A 10,357-nucleotide genomic window follows, 5' to 3' on the forward strand; every position below is an offset into this window, starting at 1 on the left:
AGGTGATTTGAGGCTGCCCCTCAGGTCATAACTGAAAGTCATAAACTGAAGAACTGCTGTGGATATAATGCACACAGGAATGACTAACACAAAAGAAGAGGAGTTGCCAGGTCCAGAGAGACGGTCACAAAAAAAATCATGGATGATATTCAGGAAAAAATAAAAGCTATAGGAACTAGGAAGACTAGTCCTGACATTAAAAACAATGTAGTCTTGTGTAGGAAAAGAGCAGGGGTAGAAAACGTTTTAAATAACAATCATGTGCTTTTTCTGTGTTTTCCTTAAGGGTGGTGGAGTATTTCCATAAATCTATGACTAATTTTCTAGTCCTGGATCTCAAGCCAACTCTGCAATTACCTAAACCTTTTAGTATTTTTAGTAGGATTACTATATGGGTGTTTTCAGCCAAATTAGTCACACACATGAACTCTTATTTTTTGCTGAACATCTATTATTCATGAAGGTTTAGTAAATGTGGTTAAGGAGTCAAACAGGGAGTTAATAGTTCCTTCAATAAAGAAAAAGATCATATGCTTGATGTGATAGGTCAAAACTTATCTGGAACTAGAACAGAAAATAAAAATTGCTTTTACAAAAAGAATGCCTATCTTTAGATATCTAAAGATAGCCAAGTCTATCTTTAGACTTGGCTTCTTCTGTAGCAACATTATGGAAGATGGGAGGGTTTTTTATGTAATTAACTGGTGAAGAGAGTAATGAGGCTATACTAAAGGGAAGTGACATAGCATGCTGGTACTGCCTGGCTGAATGCGAATCTACTGAATATGCCAGTTCTTTCCTCAATTAAGAGCTAGCAATATGACTTTGATATTAGTTATATTGCATTTTAGATCAACATTTTAATATTTTTGTAAGGTCATTTTTATAAATTATAGAATTCTTATAGTTAATCATATATTGTACTTTTCATCTTTTTTCTCTTCTTTCTTACTTCTTCAACTCCAAGCATTCTTTTGAAGTCTTTTAAATCTGTGAAGCTCTACAAGTAACTTTTTCTCACATTTCTATTGAAGTAACTAAGTTACATTGAATCTTGAAAAGTTTTATCAAGTACTGTAATAATTGAAAATCTTGTCAGATGCACACAAATATTTTCCATAACAATAAGAATTGTTATGGTGTACAATAAAAAACTTTGTGAGTAAATAGCACAATTCTCACTCTGGAGGCATTAAAAACACATTGCTGGACAAAGCAGTAATATCTTACAGTAGACTATATCTTGGCAAAGCTACCTTATGGATTTAGTTGCTATGTTGCAGAGATTTATTCTTTTCAGGCTTTGTCCCTGCTTTTCATTCTTTTTGCTATTTAATACTATTTCTAGCAAACCTATTTCCAATTAAAAGGAATAGTTACAAGGGAAATTTCTAGTTCAGAGTTTTTATAGGTACCTATCTCAGTGCTTCTCATACAAAAAACTGTGCTTGAGAGCTGTAAAATTTGAACTTAACACTCATTTCATCTGTAGTAAAATATGATCCTTATTTTTGGTTGCATTCACTTATATATTTACCATTAGGACATCCTATATTCCCTTGCTAAAATTCTTAGCGTGACACTTAGAGTCAGAAATTCAGAAAACAGCAAAAATGTGGTAGTATGTAGTGTCTCATGGTGCTGGCTGTGCTGTTACAGTCTTTCTCAACTAGCCTCTGGAGACTATAGATCTTGGGAAAATCCTCCCTGCTGTATTTGGTTCTCTATCTATCTTTCCTTAAAACACTAACCATAAAGGAGAGTGATGGGACCACTGAAGACCTCTGTCTCCCTCACTCCCACAAGACTAAATTGAAAGCACAGCCTTCTCAGCTTGGCTGTCAAGGGGAAGTGTTTTGTATAATGAATTCAAGACCCTGGTATTCTTGCAATGTGAATAAACACTTCACAGCAGGAAAAGGTTTTGCTTGATTGTTTGTGTTTTTTCCTTGTTGTCAGTGTTTCCAAAACCACACCGCTGTTTTGTTCATGGCCATGTTCTGAGCCTATTAATTAATCCCTCTTCGCTCATACAGCAGCAGTGCTGAGATGCTCCAACCTTGCACATGGCTCCATGCAAACCTGTAATAAAGAGCTGAAGGTCTTTTTTCGTCCTCTGAAATAATATGAAGTGAGTAGGCCCAACAGTTGCAAGGGCACAAGCGGAGTGGTCAATAGATTTGATTACAGCCTGTTCAAATTGAGCTCATTTCTGTGGGTAACCAAGGCAGCAGAGATATGGTGACACGTTTTGACATATGTTCAATGGAGAAACACCCCTTCGGCCCCAGATGCACATGGTGCTAACAGGAGCTAAAGCACATGTCACTGTGACATTGTTGTGGCTAGGTGGAGACAGTGTAGGTTTAGCATATATCATAGTTCTATCTTCATTTTGGTCCTGTAGACATATGGAATCAGACTGCAAAATAAATTGAATGGATTATGCATACCAGCTGTCTAATACTTGACAATATTTTGTCATCTTTGGTGCAGAGACAATTTAAGGAGGAAAGCAAGGCAGGATGAGGAGAGTGATGACTTGATTTCAATCACAGCTGTTTTCTCTCCACTGCCAGGTGTGTTTGGCAGGTTACACCTAGGGTGTTGAGCTGGCAATGCTGTTGCAGCTGTGTAATCTGCTCTGCACAGAGCAGTAGGGCTGTGCTAGGAGCTGTGATGGAGGGAAGGTGAATTCAGAGGGGCTGGACCAGTAAGAGCAGGGGTAGGAAGTTTAATCGGCAGGATGCTGTTATCTCAATCCTCATGGAATCTGGACTCCAGAAAGCAGATATTTTAGTTTACAAGGGAGAAACAAGTTATTCAAGTATATTAGAGGTCTTAATTGGATCAGACTTTGTCTTGCTACACCCTCCCTTGTAGGGACACCCTTGTTGCTACACAAGTCGCTCCTTTGCCAGCAAGGAATGAGTACCTGAACTCCCATAGGGGTCCCCTCCTTTTGCAATTACTTAGAGTGAGAGCTTCACTTATGCACTGCTTTGGTATTAAAAGGTGTTTCTACCATTTAAAGCAAACAGCAAATTTCTTGCAACTTACAAAAAGCTTAAAAAAGAAAACACTGGTTTTGCACAGATTAATAGAAAGGATATTGTTAGTGATTCTTCCTTAACTAAAATAATGAGACTACAGAAGGTTTCTTTTTTTCTAACATGTTTTTCTGTGGTGAACCTCATGTTTTCTTGAATTTAAGTTTGAATAATGACTTTCGTAAATTTGAGGAGATTAGGGATTGGTTGGGTTGCAAAAGATCCTTTGTAACGCATGATGTGGGACCAGCTCTTCTTATTTCAGGTCTAACATTGGTATAAATTAAGGTTTTGTTTGTTTGCAGATTTTTGTGGAAATGGCAATGAATGTGGAGTCTGTAAGTGAGGAACTATGTGGCTGGGGTTACCTTACCTTCAGCAAGTGCTTTCTTAGTATCTATTACCCTGAAAAGTATATTTCAGATTCGTGCTAATCAAATCATGTTGACCCCTCATCATGTAGCTCTGCTGCATCATTTTGTGATCCATAATGTAACCGGCATAACAAAGATGGAAATTTTTAAAGCACACCTCTTAAAAACAATTACTAGCAGACTCTACACTCTCTCACTTACATATTGGCCAGATCTTATAACTTCTACTTGGTGATAAAGCTCATTTTTCCTGGAAGCCTCCAAGTTCCTGTGGATCACACAAGCTGTGTGCAAGGATGTACTAGTCCCAGATGGCCATCTGTCTCTGCTTCCCCCAGCCGAGTCAGCCAAGTTTCCTGATAAAGGGTGCATGGACTATCAGCAGCTCCAGCTGGAGACCTGCATAACAGTGTCAGGGACATGACTCACTTTGCTTCTGATAGCAGTATCAGCAGGACTGTAGGATTCCCTTTTTGAAAGTCAGTAGGGAAAATGACTGAATAAGGACTGTGGCTACTTGGTTGAAGACATGCATCAGTTCTCAACAGAGTGCAACTGACTGTGCTGTCCTTATTTCTCATTCACTAAAATGTCCTAGAATTGTAGAATATGCTGAGTTGGAAGGAACCCTCAAGGATCATCAAGTCCAACTTCTGGCCTGCACAGAACACCCCAAGAGTCACACCATGTGCCCAAGAGCATTGTCCAAACACTTCCTGAACTCTGTCAGGCTTGGTGCTGGGACCCCTTCCCTCAGGAGCCTGTTCCAGTGCCCAGCCACTCTCTGGGTGAAGAACCTTTTCCTAATATCCAGCCTAAACCTCCCCTGACCCAGCTTCACGCTGTTCCCTTGGGTCCTGTCACTGTGACCACAGAGCAGGGATCAGTGCTGCCCCTCCTCTTCCCCTCATGAGCAAGTTGTAACTGCAGTGAGGTCTCCCCTCAGTCTCCTCTTCTCCAGGCTGATCAGACCAAGGGACCTCAGCCACTCCTCACATGGCTTCCTGTCCAGACCCTTCACCATCCTCGTGGCCCTCCTTTGGATACTCTCTAGCAGCTTAATATCTTCATGCTGTGGCACCCAAAATGGCACGCTTGGCCCTCCTGGCTGCCAGGGCACTGCTGCCTCATGTTCAACTTGCCACTGACCAGGACCCCCAGGGCCCTTTCCATGGCACTGCTCTCCAGCCTCTCATTCCCCGATCTGTCCATACATCCAGGGCTGCCCCATGCCAGGTGCCCAGAATCCATCACTTTCCCTTGCTGAACTTCATATGGTTGGTGATTTTCCATCCCTCTAATTGTCGAGATCTCTCTGCAGGGCCTGCTTGCCCTCCAGTTAAGTGTCGTTGTCAAACTTAGAATTCCTTTGAGTCCTGTGTCCAATATATAACATATTGGTATATATTTAATTTGATTTTTGTAAATTGCTTATTTTCAAAATATTCAATAACTTCAAGAACAAGAATGCCAAAACAATTTCTTTTATCTCCTCTGAATTCTTTGTTGGAAGGGCAAACCTTTCTAGACAAGGCCTGGTTGTCAACCCACATGCTGCTTAGGAGCTTATCTCCCCATATAAAAATTTAGTTCTGCATTAAAGGCTTTACCTCAGAAGAGTTTTTGTTTCTTTAGCAATTGCAGCATTACAAATGAATCCTGGAGCAAACACCTAAGCCCTGGAGGAGTGCTGGAATTTCAGGTACATTGTTATTCTCAGTGATTTCAGTGTAGTAATTTCAGGCAGCTTCCAACTCAGTATGACATATTGTGGAATTGTTTGTCTGAGGTAGTGAATCCAGACTTGAAAAGCAGTGGGCCTGCAAAGCAAACTTGAGACCTTATATTTTTGAATATTTGTTTCTTCTCTGCACAGCTCTTTCCTCAGGACAAATAATGTTGTGAAATGATTCTTACATTTGATTCGGAGCCTAATGGGGGAAACAGGAAATCATTCAGGGTCGAACAACAGCATGATGTTATGGGCCACAATGCAACACTCCTATGTGACCTGCTAGGGATGGGCAAACCCGACTGCACAGAGTGAAAATGGGACTGGCCCCTCTGCTTCCTGCCAGCCAGCACAGCCTGGCTGCTCTCTGGGAGCAAACACTGCAAAATGACTAATTTTGTTCCATTTACTAAGGTGTGGAGGGGGAGAGGATGTGACCAGTGACAAGATGGTACCCTTTCCTGCCAAAGTCCAAGTTGTCAGGAAAAACATTCATTTACCACTTAGGCAATTTTGTAAAAGCAAATGAGTTCTACAAACAGAATAAAGCCTGTCTCTGGGCGAGCGTTTTTTAACTAGTTCTGTTATCACTGGTGTTGAACCTCTTTTTCTCCCTTTTTTTTCTTAGCATTACTCCATCTCAACTTACTCATTTTATATATTAACTGAATTAATTAGTAGGGCAAAGATTTGAGCCAGCTGGATTTTTCTCTAACTGGATTACCTCACAGGAATGTGCAACCCATCAGACAGGCTAAGGTACACACTTCGCTGGGTCATAGTCTTCCTACAGCCCAGCCCATCTAAAATCCTGCATGAGATCACTGAAATCTCTAAGTAGATTACATGTTTACCATTGTAATGCGGGGAGATGCTCTGGTAACAAACCCCTTGCATCCAGCAATCAGCTCTTGCCTCAGCCAGCCATGCTGCCAGGAGCAGGAGGTGGCATGGACTTGTGCTCTTGACTCATTTAGAGCACTCCCTGTCTAAAGGTAAGGCACATTTTAATTAGAAATGGGATACACCTATTTTGGTTTGATGGACAGCTGTTTTATTGTTTTGAAATACTTTCAGGGACAAATTTATTCCCTGTTCTTCCATCAACACAAGCCTAATGTCAATGGTGTGAATGATGAAATGCCCACAGATCTAACCACACTGGCAAGTGGAAATCGACACTGTACTAGCAACATGCATTATCATCACGGGTGCCAGTCCCGTCTGTTCAAGTACCTCTGCTTTCCCCTGTGAGCCCTCTGACAGGAATCCTCTGTAAAGCACCATCCTACTTTAGCTGGTTGCTGGCCTGAGATCCCCACTCCAGTGGGGAAAACCCTGTTCTGGCCCTCCAGCTACCCCAACCACTGTGAGTGAATTCATGTGAATTATTAGCCTAATTTGCTAAATTGCCCTTAAATAATTCCTACCAGCTGCACACTGCTCAGCATCACACCTCAGTGTCTATGGAGCTGCTCTCTGCTATGGCATGGAGAGGGTCTGAAAGCCTCTGCACCATATGGGGCTCTTGTGGCTGCAGTGGGGATTTTCTCCTTTATTTCTGGTTGGGAACTAGATGTCCTGAGCCCAGCTGGGAGCATTCAGTGGCAGGTGTCATCTTCCTGCCTCTGGGGCTGTCAAGGCAGCAGCTTCTTTGTATGGCATAGATAAAAATTGTATGTTTCTATTTCAGCCATCCAGAATATTCAAATATACTATACTGAGAGTTACTAAGAAAAGACACTTCTAAAATATTAAAAGAATTGTAAGAATGAGTACTTACCCACCCACATCCTCAAACCCCCAAATGCAGAGAACTACATTTTAGGGTAATCTGGAACAATGAGAAGAGAGGTAAAAGACCTGCTTATAGCTTGCTGAAGTGACTTCATGGAATATCATCACTCTGAAACGTACAATTGCAACAAAATGGTTTATAAAGAGAACAGAGTGCACAGGAACTGTTTAAAAATGGAAAAAATGTAACTTTTTAATTGTGTTTTGGAACAGCTTTCAAAAAAGTGTATTATATTGAAACCAAACAGCCTGGAAAATGCTTTGGAATTTTATTCGGAAGAAATCTGAATTTTTGGGCTTTTATCCAGTTCAAAATAAAGTCATACTACAAAATGTGAAATGCTTTTCTCAACTAGAATTACCATACTTTGTATGGCTGTTGTTGTATTGTCCATATCCTACTTAAGTTGCAGGAACAGGATGTGAAGGCTGTTGCAAAATCAGTTTTTGTTAACAGGTAGATACAAAGACAGTTTATTCTTCCATATATTCAAATTTTCTAGTCCTATTCTTTTATTATTTTTTCCAGCTGCTGAGAGGTTTTCTGCTACTTTCCTATTGGAAGGGAAATTCCACTTAAAAGTGGAAAGAAGGAAAGTCAGAATTGGAAGCCAATGCCAGATTAAAGAATAGGTATCTTGTCAGTATCACGCATGTGGCAGGGAAGGAGTACAATTCTGCATAAGCAACTGCTTTAGTCAAGACACTGTGTCAAGCTCTATTCTTCAAAAATAATGAGTTTCCATGTGGGGCTTCAAAACAGTGTGACTTATCTTTCTTCTGCATGATATCCTTTGGATTTGTCCACTATAGAGTCTCAGCCTTTGTGATACAATCTCAATCTCATTTTGACAGGCAAAGAAGTGTAATAAAGCCTCTACCCTATTTTCTCCCCTTCTGAAATAGTCCTTGTGAAGGATATCATGGTTGAACCCCAGCTGGTAACTCAGTCCCAGCCAGCCACTCGCTCACTCCCCCCATAAGTGAAACGGGTGAGAGAACAGGAAGAGTAAAAGTGAATGAGCTCATGGGTTAAGATACAGACAGCTTAACAGGGAAAGCAAAAGCTGAACAAATAATTCACCACTTCCCATGGCAGGGATGCGTCCAGGCACCCCCCGTACAGCAAGGCTCCAACATACATGGTGGTGACTTGGGAAAACAAACACCACCACTCTGAACTTCTCCCCCATTCCTCCTTCTTCCTCCAGCTTTATATGCTGAGCATGCCACCATAAGAAATGGGATATCGCTGCAGTCATTTTTGGGCAGCTGTCCTGGCTGTGTCCCCTCCCAGCTTCTTGTGACTGCCCCCCCCCTCCCCCAGCCTCCTCTCTGGTGGGGTGGGGTGAGGAGCAGGAAAGGCCTTAATACTGTGTAAGCACTGCTCAGCAATAACTAAAATATCTCTGTATTATCATCACTATTTTCAGCACAAATCCAAAGCACAGCCCCACACAAGCTACTGTGAAGAGAACCAACTCCATCCCAATAACCAAAAGTAATTTGAACTTAATATTTCTCTGACTCTCTTACTAGATTGTGCTTTAAGGTATGATTCAAAGCACACCCATTCTGGCATCCATATTACCTCACCTGTCAGTCTATTGCTATGGACATTGGTCATTGCAATTAACACATAATTCAAAGTGAAGTTATGCAATATCTTAATTCCTTACATTAATTGAGACAAACTCCTTGGAGATGCCCCAGTTCCTTGTGTTTTTCATTTAGTGCTCAAGCATTGTCTTACCTTTTTCTGCCCAGGTTTCCAATTTTAGTTTCAGGCAGCTGTGCACCACCCCACTGCTGCTATGGAGGTGCTGCAGTGGCAGTGGTGTAACACACACAAGAACCCTCCTCCATCCCACTCCCCATCCTCACACAGCATCCCTCTCCACAGTGGAGGGTGTCTGAGTGTGTAGATTTCATAGGGGCCTCTGCTGCAGCAGCCCTCCTGGGTGCTTTTGGCAGCTGCTGTACCTTAGAGTAGCCACAAAGAGCAATCAAATCTTCAGAGATACTCAGGTATGTAGCAGTGGATTATCCAAGATGAACAGTGCTGCCTTGGAAACGGGAAGGGTACCACTGCACTGCACATCTGGTTTATGTAATGGCGCATTGTTTCTGAAGTTACACACTAAATATGCTTGCAGACCTTTTGTATGATAAGGGTGGCTCCATGGAAACAAATCTGGGTTACACATCTTTTCAAATCTCCCTCTGTAGACTCTCAATTGATAGAGCACAAGCACTTTTAATCTGCTCTGACATGGAAAGCCGAGATTCCTCATCAGGTTATTTTTCTGTTTGTGCTCTTTGCTGGTCTTATTTCTCCTAAGTATCTTCTCTAATACCAGTTCAATACATATTCTAAATTACATGGAAACTCTTCCTTCCCTGGACACCTCAAAAATTCAACAACTAGTGCACATAATCAACAACATATCATCCAATTGCTAAATGCTGACTATTATTCTGCATGATCAAATCACAAAATCCCCTGTGTCTGTCTCCTATGTGGGGCATGGATTTAAAAGGCAGCTGTATTCTGACTTCTATTCATTTGTTTGGAGCATTGCACAAACCATGCTAACAATTACATAAATCAGCCTTTGTTTAATGTTAACTGATAGTCTTTATTGATCACTGGCCAAACTTCTTTTTGAATAATCTATATTTAGTTCTGTGTTTAATAACTCTTCTGGGTGCTATTATAAAAACCTGACCAATAAAGTCCTTTAAAAGAGTAGTTTTACAAGGTCCTTCCTCAAAATCCAGCTCATTGCATTAATTTCCAAAACCACACACAAACATTCTTTAAATGAGTATGAATTAGATGGAACATCAGGGCTTTGTTTGACCTTTGACTAATTTAGTATACTATGGGAGCAGTGTCATTACCCACTGACCCTCCTCATCACTGGAACTGCCTCAGTGCACACTGGTGCCCTTGCCAAGCCAGTTGCATGTTTGTGACCATGCTCTCCCATCAGGTTCTTTCTCCTGTTCCACCTTGTGAGACAGGACATGGGAACAGGATGGATTAATGGCTCATCATTTTTACTATGGTTGTTTATTGCTGCTTTGCTGTGTGGGCAAAACAGATGCAGAGAGATTTAGAATACAAACACCCGCTAAGCCATGCAAAGCTGCTTGTGGATCCCTGAGTCAGCAGCATCCTGCTCTGTGTCTGGATGTAGAGGAAGAGAGCAGCCCTGCAGTCTACTGACACACTGCTCACAGCTCTGCAAGCTGGACCCATGGGTCCACATGCGCCCTTTCTCCTTAGAGTGGTCCTGCTGCAACTTCGCCTGCTGAGCTGGCAGCAGGGATAGAGTGGGAGACTGCTGCTAGGTCACCATTTATCTTGTTTGACGCACTGTCAGTTAAATGACCTCACT

This window comes from Corvus brachyrhynchos, unplaced genomic scaffold (genome assembly GCF_000691975.1).
Source record: "Corvus brachyrhynchos isolate BGI_N302 unplaced genomic scaffold, ASM69197v1 scaffold310, whole genome shotgun sequence".
Taxonomy (NCBI): Eukaryota; Metazoa; Chordata; class Aves; order Passeriformes; family Corvidae; genus Corvus; species Corvus brachyrhynchos.